The sequence below is a fragment of the Syngnathus leptorhynchus genome, chromosome 21 (assembly GCF_054491065.1).
Source record: "Syngnathus leptorhynchus isolate UIUO chromosome 21, UIUO_Slep, whole genome shotgun sequence".
NCBI lineage: Eukaryota > Metazoa > Chordata > Actinopteri > Syngnathiformes > Syngnathidae > Syngnathus > Syngnathus leptorhynchus.
Window position 1 is genome coordinate 851,644 of NC_141215.1, and position 14,278 is coordinate 865,921.

The window sequence follows — 14,278 nt, forward strand, 5'->3', positions numbered from 1 at the left end:
AATAAAAACGGTAAATGCCGTTAAAACGGTAAAATGATGTTTTTAACTTAAAATTAAATGGATAACTAAATGAATGAATGGAAAATAAATAAATAAAAAATAAAAGAGTTAAATAAACGAGTTAAGGAAAGAAATCATGAAAAAAGTTGTCAGATGTCAAAATTTGAACTCACTCCTGAACGTCACTCTTGTCTAATGCGCCATTAAGAATGAATGGGGGATTTTAAGGCACAAATTTGCTAATTATGCAAAAACGGTAAATGTTATGAACAAATGAAATACTAGCAGTCATGCCGTGAATTTTTGGAACGTGTGAAAGTTGGAATGGAGTGAATCGGTAAAAGCATGTGGGAGTAGTTAGGTGTCAAAAAAGTGGGAGGAATAAATTGTTTAATAATAATAACTAGAATTGGCAATTTCTGGAGAAATTGCGTGTGAAGGCGAAGGCACTTCACACTATTGTGGGACTCGAAATGATGATTAAATGACAGAAAAATGGTAAATTAATAATGATGATTAAATCAAATAAAAACGGTAAATTAATGATGATGATGAAAGTAATTATTAAAGTGATGTGTTAAAATTGAATGAATGAAAAAAAAATCATGGCCAAGCAGGATTCGAACTCGCTCGCGGACGTGGCTCGTGTTTAGGGACCATTGTTTTCTCACTGAGCTAAACAGCGACTATGTGTTTATTGTGGTGGAATGTTGCTATTAATCAAGAAATTAAAATGGTGAACGTTAAAATGGTAAAATGATGTTTTTAACTTAAAATTAAATGAATAACTAAATGAAAAATAAAAACGGTAAATTAATGATGATGATGAAAGTAATTATTAAAGTGATGTGTTAAAATTGAATGAATGAAAAAAAAATTATGGCCAAGCAGGATTCGAACTCGCTCGCGGACGTGGCTCGTGTTTAGGGACCATTGTTTTCTCACTGAGCTAAACAGCGACTGTGTTTTTTGTGGTGGAATGTTGCTATTAATCAAGAAATTAAAATGGTGAACGTTAAAACGGTAAAATGATGTTTTTAACTTAAAATTAAATGAATAACTAAATCAATGAATGAAAAATAAATAAATAAAAAATAAAAGAGTTAAATAAATGAGTTAAGGAAAGAAATCATGAAAAAAGTTGTCAGATGTCAAAATTTGAACTCACTCCTGAACGTCGCTCGTGTCTAATGCGCCATTAAGAATGAATGGGGGATTTTAAGGCACAAATTTGCTAATTATGCAAAAACGGTAAATGTTATGAACAAATAAAATACTAGCAGTCATGCCGTGAATTTTTGGAACGTGTGAAAGTTGGAATGGAGTGAATCGGTTAAAGCATGTGGGAGTAGTTAGGTGTCAAAAAAGTGGGAGGAATAAATTGTTTAATAATAATAAGAAGAAAAATAAAGTAGAATAACAATAGTGTGAAGGCCTTCGCCTTCACACTAACTAGAATTGGCAATTTCTGGAGAAATTGCGTGTGAAGGCGAAGGCACTTCACACTATTGTGGGACTCGAAATGATGATTAAATGACATAAAATTGGTAAATTGATGATTAAATAAAATAAAAATGTTAAATTAATGATGATGATGAAAATAATTATTAAAGTGATGTGTTAAAATTGAATGAATGAAAAAAAAATGTTGGTCAAGCCGGATTCGAACTCGCACGGGAACAGCGCTCGTGCTTCAAATTCCAGTCTCTTCTTACTGAGCTAAACAGCGGCTTAGTGTTGCTGTGGTGGAATGATGATATTAAACGAGAAATAAAAATGGTACATGCCGTTAAAACGGTAAAATGATGTTTTTAACTTAAAATTAAATGAAAAACTAAATGAATGATGAAAATAATTGTTAAAATGTGTTAAAATTGAATGAATGAAGAATTAATGAATAAAAAAATTATGGCCAACCGGGACTCGAACTCGCTCGCGGACGTGGCTCGTGTTCTTAGGATCATTGTCTTCTTACTGAGCTAAACAGCGGCTTAGTGTTGCTGCGGTGGAATGGTGATATTAAACAAGAAATAAAAACGGTAAATGCCGTTAAAACGGTAAAATGATGTTTTTAACTTAAAATTAAATGAATAACTAAATGAATGAATGGAAAATAAATAAATAAAAAATAAAAGAGTTAAATAAACGAGTTAAGGAAAGAAATCATGAAAAAAGTTGTCAGATGTCAAAATTTGAACTCACTCCTGAACGTCGCTCGTGTCTAATGTGCCATTAAGAATGAATGGGGGATTTTAAGGCACAAATTTGCTAATTATGCAAAAACGGTAAATGTTATGAACAAATAAAATACTAGCAGTCATGCCGTGAATTTTTGGAACGTGTGAAAGTTGGAATGGAGTGAATCGGTTAAAGCATGTGGGAGTAGTTAGGTGTCAAAAAAGTGGGAGGAATAAAGTAGGATAATAATAAGAAGAAGAAAAATAAAGTAGAATAACAATAGTGTGAAGGCCTTCGCCTTCACACTAACTAGAATTGGCAATTTCTGGAGAAATTGCGTGTGAAGGCGAAGGCACTTCACACTATTGTGGGACTCGAAATGATGATTAAATGACATAAAATTGGTAAATTGATGATTAAATAAAATAAAAATGTTAAATTAATGATGATGATGAAAATAATTATTAAAGTGATGTGTTAAAATTGAATGAATGAAAAAAAAATATTGGTCAAGCCGGATTCGAACTCGCACGGGAACAGCGCTCGTGCTCCAAATTCCAGTCTCTTCTTACTGAGCTAAACAGCGGCTTAGTGTTGCTGTGGTGGAATGATGATATTAAACGAGAAATAAAAACGGTAAATGCCGTTAAAACGGTAAAATGATGTTTTTAACTTAAAATTAAATGAATAACTAAATGAATGAATGGAAAATAAATAAATAAAAAATAAAAGAGTTAAATAAACGAGTTAAGGAAAGAAATCATGAAAAAAGTTGTCAGATGTCAAAATTTGAACTCACTCCTGAACGTCGCTCGTGTCTAATGCGCCATTAAAAATGAATGGGGGATTTTAAGGCACAAATTTGCTAATTATGCAAAAACGGTAAATGTTATGAACAAATAAAATACTAGCAATCATGCCGTGAATTTTTGGAACGTGTGAAAGTTGGAATGGGGTGAATCGGTTAAAGCATGTGGGAGTAGTTAGGTGTCAAAAAAGTGGGAGGAATAAATTGTTTAATAATAATAATAAGAAGAAAAATAAAGTAGAATAACAATAGTGTGAAGGCCTTCGCCTTCACACTAACTAGAATTGGCAATTTCTGGAGAAATTGCGTGTGAAGGCGAAGGCACTTCACACTATTGTGGGACTCGAAATGATGATTAAATGACAGAAAAATGGTAAATTAATAATGATGATTAAATCAAATAAAAACGGTAAATTAATGATGATGATGAAAGTAATTATTAAAGTGATGTGTTAAAATTGAATGAATGAAAAAAAAATCATGGCCAAGCAGGATTCGAACTCGCTCGCGGACGTGGCTCGTGTTTAGGGACCATTGTTTTCTCACTGAGCTAAACAGCGACTATGTGTTTAATGTGGTGGAATGTTGCTATTAATCAAGAAATTAAAATGGTGAACGTTAAAATGGTAAAATGATGTTTTTAACTTAAAATTAAATGAATAACTAAATGAAAAATAAAAACGGTAAATTAATGATGATGATGAAAGTAATTATTAAAGTGATGTGTTAAAATTGAATGAATGAAAAAAAAATTATGGCCAAGCAGGATTCGAACTCGCTCGCGGACGTGGCTCGTGTTTAGGGACCATTGTTTTCTCACTGAGCTAAACAGCGACTAGGTTTATTGTGGTGGAATGTTGCTATTAATCAAGAAATTAAAATGGTGAACATTAAAACGGTAAAATGATGTTTTTAACTTAAAATTAAATGAATAACTAAATCAATGAATGAAAAATAAATAAATAAAAAATAAAAGAGTTAAATAAATGAGTTAAGGAAAGAAATCATGAAAAAAGTTGTCAGATGTCAAAATTTGAACTCACTCCTGAACGTCGCTCGTGTCTAATGCGCCATTAAGAATGAATGGGGGATTTTAAGGCACAAATTTGCTAATTATGCAAAAACGGTAAATGTTATGAACAAATAAAATACTAGCAGTCATGCCGTGAATTTTTGGAACGTGTGAAAGTTGGAATGGAGTGAATCGGTTAAAGCATGTGGGAGTAGTTAGGTGTCAAAAAAGTGGGAGGAATAAAGTAGGATAATAACTAGAAAGAATTGGCAATTTCTGGAGAAATTGCGTGTGAAGGCGAAGGCACTTCACACTATTGTGGGACTCGAAATGATGATTAAATGACATAAAAATGTTAAATTAATGATGATGATAAAAATAATTATTAAAGTGATGTGTTAAAATTGAATGAATGAAAAAAAAATATTGGTCAAGCCGGATTCGAACTCGCACGGAACAGCGCTCGTGCTCCAAATTCCAGTCTCTTCTTACTGAGCTAAACAGCGGCTTAGTGTTGCTGCGGTGGAATGATGATATTAAACAAGAAATAAAAATGGTAAATGCCGTTAAAACGGTAAAATGATGTTTTTAACTTAAAATTAAATGAATAACTAAATGAATGAATGGAAAATAAATAAATAAAAAATAAAAGAGTTAAATAAACGAGTTAAGGAAAGAAATCATGAAAAAAGTTGTCAGATGTCAAAATTTGAACTCACTCCTGAACGTCGCTCGTGTCTAATGCGCCATTAAGAATGAATGGGGGATTTTAAGGCACAAATTTGCTAATTATGCAAAAACGGTAAATGTTATGAACAAATGAAATACTAGCAGTCATGCCGTGAATTTTTGGAACGTGTGAAAGTTGGAATGGGGTGAATCGGTTAAAGCATGTGGGAGTAGTTAGGTGTCAAAAAAGTGGGAGGAATAAAGTAGGATAATAATAAGAAGAAAAATAAAGTAGAATAACAATAGTGTGAAGGCCTTCGCCTTCACACTAATAAAAAAAAAATAAAGTAGAATAACAATAGTGTGAAGGCCTTCGCCTTCACACTAATAAGAAGAAGAAAAATAAAGTAGAATAACAATAGTGTGAAGGCCTTCGCCTTCACACTAATAAAGTAGAATAACAATAGTGTGAAGGCCTTCGCCTTCACACTAATAATAAGAAGAAAAATAAAGTAGAATAACAATAGTGTGAAGGCCTTCGCCTTCACACTAATAAGAAGAAAAATAAAGTAGAATAACAATAGTGTGAAGGCCTTCGCCTTCACACTAATAATAATAATAAGAAGAAAAATAAAGTAGAATAACAATAGTGTGAAGGCCTTCGCCTTCACACTAATAAGAAGAAAAATAAAGTAGAATAACAATAGTGTGAAGGCCTTCGCCTTCACACTAATAAGAAGAAGAAAAATAAAGTAGAATAACAATAGTGTCACACTAATAACAATAGTGTGAAGGCCTTCGCCTTCACACTAATAAAGGACAGGAATAACAATAGTGTGAAGGTCTTCACCTTCACACTAATAATAAAGGACAGGAATAACAATAGTGTGAAGGTCTTCACCTTCACACTAATAAAGGACAGGAATAACAATAGTGTGAAGGTCTTCACCTTCACACTAATAATAATAATAATAAAGTGAATGGAGTAGAATAACATATGTGTGAAGGCCTTCGCCTTCACACAATAACAATAGTGTGAAGGCCTTCGCCTTCACACTAACTAGAATTGGCAATTTCTGGAGAAATTGCGTGTGAAGGCGAAGGCACTTCACACTATTGTGGGACTCGAAATAATGAGTCATTGTTTATTTCTTTTTATTAAATTGAGACGGCGTAAGTGGTGGTGTGTCGTGGGTGATTTGTTGAATTGAGATGAGATGGTATCAGAGGCGTAGGTGGCTCAGAAAGCCAAATGTAATGTTGGCATCAGGCAGAAACCTCACCATTATAAAAAAAAATAATACTACAGACCAATGTGAATAGCCATATACTTTATATTTTCCGCTGATAGTATAAATGACGGCTCATATATCATGCTGATATTTTAAATGGCTGATCTCATTTCTGTAGATGTAAATCAAGTTGAGTTAAGGGAAGGCACTCAACCAGCTCAGTGGCCTTGTGGTACGAGTGTTCGCCCTGAGACTGGGAGGGCGTGGCTTTGATCCATCGGCCGAGTCACACCAAAGACTACAAAAAAATTGGAACCCGATTCCTCCCTGCTTGACACTTGGCGTTCAAGGGTTGGGTTGGGGATGCTTTAGAGCTGCACCCTCTTGGGCCGCCCCGCATGTGGCAGTATCCGCACCTGCTGGGCAAACAATCTTCTGAAGGCAAGAGGGTGGCGAGGGGATGGCGCGGCCGCTTGACACCTAAAACAATCTTTAACTGCCGGTCTACTCGTCTTTCGGATCGACGGGAGATTTCGTCCAATTGTCCATCTAAGGGAAGGCTTTTAAAATTTAAAAAAGCCTTCCCTTAACTCAACTTGATTTAAATATTACACTTTTAAAAATGTTAACTATTTAAATATTTAACTTTCAAACTTTTGAACTTTTAATATGATTCAATTTTCTAAATGAACGCATAGATGAGTTAAGGGGTGACTTTTTAACCTTTTACATTTTTTTTCATTCTAATTCTACAATCAAATTTTAAAGATGACTTCAGGGAAGGACTTTAAAACATTTTTAACTTTTAAAATGTTTCTAAATTTTCTAAATTAACCATCGATTTTAAAGATGACTTAAGGGAAAGCCTTTTAAACTTTATTTTTTTTTATCATAATTATTTTTATTTTCAATTTTTTTTTAATGTCATAATCACGAGGCGAGAACAGAAAACAGACGAGGTAAGTTGCTCGTCGATTATTTTTTTTCCATTTCTTTCGAAAGACACTAAATGCTTGTATTTCACTCTTCTGTATTTGAACAGTTTCTTTTATCTGGCGAAAGCAGTTCATCTCACAACGGAGGCCAGAGGTAACCGTGACATATTGCCTTGTAACATTTTGTAATTCACAGCCAAGCTTGTGTATACCCTCTGCAGAATCCTACATTTTTACTTGGATTGTCCTTTATTTTTTCTCCACAAAGACCTTGAGCATGCAAAAACTTTCATCACGGACCAATGACTCCCACACCAGGGAAGCAAGAAGCACAACTTATTCTTCTGTGAGTAGCCAACAAATCTATTATTGACTATTGTCACAAAACACCCCCTTTAATTTTATATGTGTTTTTCAACTCGTATCCCCAACCGACTCAATGTTTGTTGTTTTAGTTTTTCTGTGTTTCCCGCGGCTCCACGTCCTCCGTTTGTCAAGACGGGAGTTTGGCCCCTTTGGTACTCTATCTTGATGGGATTTGGCCTGTCTTGCCAGACAAATGACTGAAGAAGAAGACGCAGGTTTGTTATTGCGTTCATGTCATTCACTCTTTAGTACATGGATACTAGTTGTACATATGCTTGAAGTACTGTAATGTGATTTTCAAAAATGAATTGATAATTATATTATATTGTAGAACAGCGACAGTCAAGTTTTTGAAAAACACTCGTACGATGGAGGCCGGCATCATGGAACACAAACTCCCAAACCGGCATGGCGAACGGGACTTTTGCCGATTCTTCCATGGAACAATCGAGGGCACCGCCGGCGGCTCCTCGCTTTTCAGCATGAGGGAACTGCAGCGGAATACCCTCCTAGAGGACACTGCATGGACAATCGAAGGCACCTCTGACAGCTCTTCGCTTTGGCCTGGACATCCACTTTTTGATTTCCATATTATGGAAATATTGGTCATACCAAAGACTATAAAAATGGAACCCATTGCCTCCCTGCTTGGCACTCAGCATTAAAGGTTGGAATTGGGGGGGTTAGATCACCAAATGATTCCCAAGCGCGGCACTGCTGCTGCTCACTGCTCCCCTCTCCCCCAGGGGATGGATCAAAATCACATGGGGATGGGTTAAATGCAGAGGACAAATTTCACCTCACCCAGATGTGTGTGTGACGATGATCATTGGGACTTTTTTTTTTTTAACTTTATTCAGCTGGAAAAAATAAATCATTCTGTTTTTTTGGTCCTAAAATCACCAACTTGGTTTGGTTTCCATGTTTTGTGTTTCCGCTATTTAAATGTGAATTTGAACACATTTAAATCAAGTCCCATTTATTCATTTTATTCTTGTTGATATTATTTACATTTGTTATTTCTTGAATCAGTAAAACATTTTACGTCTTGACGTGAGCAAGGGTTTTGCACGAGGAAAATTGGCTGTCCATGTGTCCGCAGTGGGACAAAATGGCCGTATGCATGTGCTTGCAATTGGAGTTAACGAGGAATGACATTGCTGGTTTAAAGTTAAAGTCCATACACAGACAAACAAAGGATAATTAATAAAGTCACATGCTACGAAAACAAGCAACAGTTAATGTTGCTTTGTCTGCTTTAGGTCATCACTTTTACAATTGGATTGAGTGAAGGCAAAATGATTCAACTTGTCCCCAAATGCAACAGTGGGATGTGATATGCCAAATTGCCAACTACTTTGCACATTTTTAGACATTCACTTCACATACTTGGAATCACATGCTCATAAATATAAAAAGTCTGGATCTTAATTGTCACTTTCTCTTTCAGAATGAACAAAACAATACTGAATGCCAAAGTGGTGGGCGTGAGAAAGGACACCTGGGCAGAGGCTGGAAGCCAGACGGTGTGTCCGGCTTCCGGATGGATGGGAGTTATGAAAATGTGACTGTTGCCCTCTGTGACGGTACCAGTCCAATGAAGGTGACTCTGTTTAGTCACCTGGCTGGTATGGTCACAGAGGGCAACAGTTATGTTTTCGCACATTTTGCGATGGACGCGGCAAACTCGAATGTGCTCCACTGCAAATCGGCCAGCAAGGTCTACATGAGGGCGGAGGTGGAGTGCACCGATGCCTTAAAGGCTGAGGCGCTCGCCTTGATTTCCCCCCCCTCGTCCCCGATGTCTCTCTGTGAGGTAATTAAAAACCCTCCTGAGGGACTGATCAACATTGAGGGTTGAAAGTGTAAGTTTACTTAACACACAAATGTATGTTTAAATATATATTTAAAAAAAAAAAACGTGTTCCCTTGCCTGTTTGTTCCAAATTAGAAACAGCAGAGCAGATTGGTCTCTGTGCGCGGGGCTCGGTTGGTGCCATTGAGCATCATTTTCGTGAAACAAGTAATTGATTTGTCGATTTACTGTTATTGTACTTCACACATGCGCGTACTGAAGTAATATTTGGTTTAAAACTATTGCAGGAAGAAGCTGTGGTGAGAGTGGCGGTGTGGAGGGAGGCGAACTTGACCCCAATCAAGGTCGGGGCATTTTACACATTTTCACACCTCAACGCTGTGACAAATGATTTTGGACTGTCCCTCAACACGACCCAACATTCAAAGATATCTGTGAGTAGAAAAAGGCTGTGAAAAGGAATTTAATAAGTTTAGGTTGTTTTGAATGAACGAGTATAATATCACGAATGCCGGCTTTCCGTACAATCTCGTTCACATTTTACAACTTTACGAGAAAGGCTGTTGAATTGTGACCAGCGTGTCTGCGAACAACCCCCCCAGGTGGGGACAAAACGGTACAGATAATGGAAGGACTTCATGGACACCCTGTGAATTAGTAATTGCATGTGATGTGACGGTGATGAATTCACCTTTAACTTTATTGACTTGTGACCTTTTGAGGTATATAATTCTTCAGTTTTCACCTGAGCAAACCTAATTGTGTTTTTCTTCACTAGCTCTACGAGTCAACGGTCCAATTTATTGCCATTGGAGTAATGATGGGAGAGGAGGAGATCAAGTTGGTGGATGGGGAGGGGGTGTAATTCAGTATTGGCGTGAGTGTTTGGCGCCAGGCTTTTCCCCACATGCCAAAAATACCACAAGACGGACTCTCCCTTAAACTTGTGTATTCACAGGGAGAAGTGGCTGAAATATGTCAATAAACATTCTATTTTGCCAATGCTGTCCATTTGCCTACATTGATTTCTGCCAAAGTTTGGGGTTGGATGGGGTGCAGTTGCACTATTCATTGGGAAGAGTTTAAATTTTCTGATTGAAAGTACAGCTCTTCGTGCCACTTAAATATTTGACTGCATTATTTTGTCAGATGCAGTGAAATCTGCTAGAGTTTGGGGTTGGATGGAATGCAGTTGTGCCTTTCATTGAGAAGCGTTTGAATTTGCTGTTTGAAAGCATATCTCTGCGTGCAACTGAAAAGTTCATGTAATGCTTGCTGCCATTTTTCTAGTTCATAACATTTACAGTTTTTGCGTAATTTGCAAATTTCAATTTACCATTTTTATTTCTCGTTTAATAGCATCATTTCACCGCAGTAACTCTAAGTCACTGTTTAGCTCAGTTAGTAGAGAATGAAATAATCAACACGTGCCATGATCCCGAGTGAGTTCGAATCAGACATCTGACAAGTTTTATCATGATTTCTTCCTTAACTATTCATTCATTTATTTATTCATTTAATTTTAATTTAAAAACATCATTTTAATAATTTACCATTTTTATTTCTCGTTTAATAGCATCATTCCACCATAGCAACACCAAGTCACTGTTTAGCTCAGTTAGAAGGGAATGGCCCATTCAACACGGTCTACGTTCCCGAGTGGATTTGAATCTGACAGTGGCTATTATTTTTTAGTCATTCATTTATTCAATTAATTTTAACACATTTAAATAATTTATTTCATCCAATATCATCATCATAATTAATTTACCTTTAACCAATTTATTTCTTTGGATTTAGCATTACTCTACCGCTTTAAAAGTATATCACTGTTTAGCTCAGTAAGTTGAGAATGGGACATTCAACGATTGTCACTTTGCTGAGTAGGTACGAATCTAATGTCAGGCCGGTATTTATTCTTCATTCTTCTTCATTCATTCCATTCAACATCGTCATCATTAATTTACCATTTTTATTTTATTTAATCATCATAATTAATTTACCATTTTTATTTCATTTAATCATTATTTCGAGTCCCACAACTTGATTTTTGGACCAAAAAAAACTTTACGAGAAAGGCTGTTGAACTGTGACCAGCGTGTCTGCGAACAACCCCCCCAGGTGGGGACAAAACGGTACAGATAACGGAAGGACTTAATGGACACCCTGTGAATTAGTAATTGCATGCGATGTGACCGTGATTAATTCACCTTTAACTTTATTGATTTATTTGTGACCTTTTGAGGTGCATATAATTCTTCAGTTGTCACCTGAGCAAACCTAATTGTGTTTTTCTTCACTAGCTCTACGAGTCAACGGTCCAATTTGTCGCCATTGGAGTAATGATGGAAAAGAGGAGGAGATCTAGTTGGTGGATGGGGAGGGGGTGGAAATAAGTATTGGCGTGAGTGTGTAAAAATACCAGTAGATGGACTCTCCCTTAAACTTGTGTATTCACAGGGAGAAGTGGCTGAAATATGTCAATAAACATTCTATTTTGCCAATGCTGTCCATTTTCCTACATTGATTTCTGCCAAAGTTTGGGGTTGGATGGGGTGCAGTTGCACTATTCATTGGGAAGAGTTTAAATTTACTGTTTGAAAGTACAGCTCTTCGTGCCACTTAAATATTTGACTGTAGAAATGTAGAAATTAGAGTGGAAAAAGGAAATTTTGGAAAATTTGGTTGAATTTCGAATTTGAAAAATGTGAAATTTTTGCTAAATGGGAAGGTGTGGAATAGGTGGGCAAAAGATGAACAGTTGAAAGTTGGAACGAGTTGAATCGGTTGAAGTATGTAGAAATTAGAAGTGAAAAGGGAAATTTTGTGAAAATTTGAAACGTGAAAACGTGAAATTTTTGAATTTGCCAAGTTTGGGAATGTTCCCAATGTGATTTGAATGTGTTGAATTATGTGAATTTCAAACTGAAACAATGTAAATGTGAAATTTTGAATCTGCCATTAAAAATGAATGGGGCAAAACTTGCCGGAAATTTGTGAATTTTGTGAAACGGAAAATTTTTTGAATGAAAAAAATGTGAGCACCCATGTCATGAATATTTGGAATAAATTAAAAGTGGAACGAAGTGAATCGGTTGAAGTATGTGAAAGTAGTTAAGGGACAAAAAAACGGGCACAACAAAAAAGTAGAATAACAATAGAATTTGCAATTCCTGAAGAAATTGCGTGTGAAGGTGAATAAATACTCGGGGAATGCTGCAGAATGATGTTGAAACGAGTTGAATCGGTTGAAAAATGTAGAAATTAGAGTGGAAAAGGGAAGTTTTGGAAAATTTGGTTGAATTTCAAATTTGAAAATGTGGAATTTATGGTAAGTGTGAATTTGGGGAATCGGCAGGAAGAATATGAAGAGTTGAAAGTCGAAATGGGTTGAATCGGTTGAAAAATGTAGAAATTAGAGTGGAAAAAAGAAATTTTGGAAAATTTGGTTGAATTTCAAATTTGAAAATGTGGAATTTATGGTAAGTGTGAATTTGGGGAATAGGGAGGAAGAATATGAAGAGTTGAAAGTTGGAATGGGTTGAATCGGTTGAAAAATGTAGAAATTAGAGTGGAAAAAGGAAATTTTGGAAACTTTGGTTGAATTTCAAATTTGAAAATGTGGAATTTATGGTAAGTGTGAATTGGGGGAATAGGGAGGAAGAATATGAAGAGTTGAAAGTCGGAATGGGTTAAATCGGTTGTAAAATGTAGAAACTAGAGTGGAAAAAGGAAATTTTGGAAAATTTGGTTGAATTTCGAATTTGAAAAATGTGAAACTTTTGCTAAATGGGAAAGTGTGGAATAGGTGGGCAAAAGATGAACAGTTGAAAGTTGCAACGAGTTGAATCGGTTGAGGTATGTAGAAATTAGAAGTAAAAAACGAAATTTTGTGAACATTTGAAACGTGAAAACGTGAAAGTTTTGAATTTGGCAAGTTCAGGAATGTCCCCAATGTGATTTGAATGTGTTGAATTATGTGTATTTCAAACTGGAACAACGTAAATGTGAAATGTTAAATCTGCCATTAAGAATGAATGGGGCAAAAAATGCCGGAAATTTGTGAATTTTGTGAAAACGGAAAATTTTTTGAATGTAAAAAATACGAGCACCCATGTCATGAATATTTGGAATAAATGAAAAGTGGAACGGAGTGAATCGGTTGAAGTATGTGGAAGTAGTTAAGGGACAAAAAAACGGGCACAACAAAAAAGTAGAATAACACTAGAATTTGCAATTCCTGAAGAAATTGCGTGTGAAGGTGAATAAATACTCGGGGAATGCTGCAGAATGATGTTGAAACGAGTTGAATCGGTTGAAAAATGTAGAAATTAGAGTGGAAAAGGGAAGTTTTGGAAAATTTGGTTGAATTTCAAATTTGAAAATGTGGAATTTATGGTAAGTGTGAATTTGGGAAATATGGAGAAAGAATATGAAGAGTTGAAAGTCGGAATGGGTTGAATTGGTTGAAAAATGTAGAAATGAAAAAGGAAATTTTGGAACATTTGGTTGAATTTCAAATTTGAAAATGTGGAATTTATGGTAAGTGTGAATTTGGGGAATAGGGAGGAAGAATATGAAGAGTTGGAAGTTGGAATGGGTTGAATCGGTTAAAAATGTAGAAATTAGAGTGGAAAAAGGAAATTTTGGAAAATTTGGTTTAATTTCAAATCTGAAAAATGTGAAATTTTTGCTAAATGGGAAGGTGTGGAATAGGTGGGCAAAAGATGAACAGTGTAAAGTTGGAACGAGTTGAATCGGTTGAGGTATGTAGAAATTAGAAGTGAAAAACGAAATTTTGTGAACATTTGAAAAGTGAAAACGTGAAATTTTTTAATTTGGCAAGTTCGGGAATGTCCCCAATGTGATTTGAATGTGTTGAATTATGTGAATTTCAAACTGGAACAATGTAAATGTGAAATGTTGAATCTTCCATTAAGAATGAATGGGGCAAAAATTGCCGGAAATTTCTGAATTTTGCGAAAACGGAAATTTTTTTGAATGAAAAAAATGTGAGCAGTCGATTCCTGAATATTTGGAATAAGTGAAAAGTGGAACGGAGTGAATCGGTTGAAGTATGTGGAAGTAGTTAAGGGACAAAAAAACGGGCACAACAAAAAAGTAGAATAACAATAGTGTGAAGGTCTTCACCTTCACACTAACAGTGTGAAGGCCTTCGCCTTCACACTAATAAAGGACAACAATAACAATAGTGTGAAGGTCTTCACACTAATAAAGGACAACAATAACAATAGTGTGAAG

The 14,278-nt window shown here is 35.6% G+C and overlaps 1 long non-coding RNA gene across 2 annotated transcripts; it reads left to right on the top strand.

The window, feature by feature from the left end:
* The first annotated feature begins 1,803 nt into the window (after positions 1–1,803).
* Positions 1,804–14,269, top strand: LOC147039983 (uncharacterized). Of its 2 annotated transcripts, XR_015063227.1 has the most exons (8): positions 1,805–6,858; positions 6,942–6,988; positions 7,103–7,180; positions 7,290–7,415; positions 7,532–9,065; positions 9,152–9,223; positions 9,304–9,450; positions 9,795–14,269. It is a non-coding gene; the product is annotated as an uncharacterized LOC147039983 (long non-coding RNA). The 2 variants fall into 2 exon arrangements; XR_015063226.1 differs by having other exon boundaries at positions 1,804–6,988.
* The last annotated feature ends 9 nt before the right edge of the window (positions 14,270–14,278 follow it).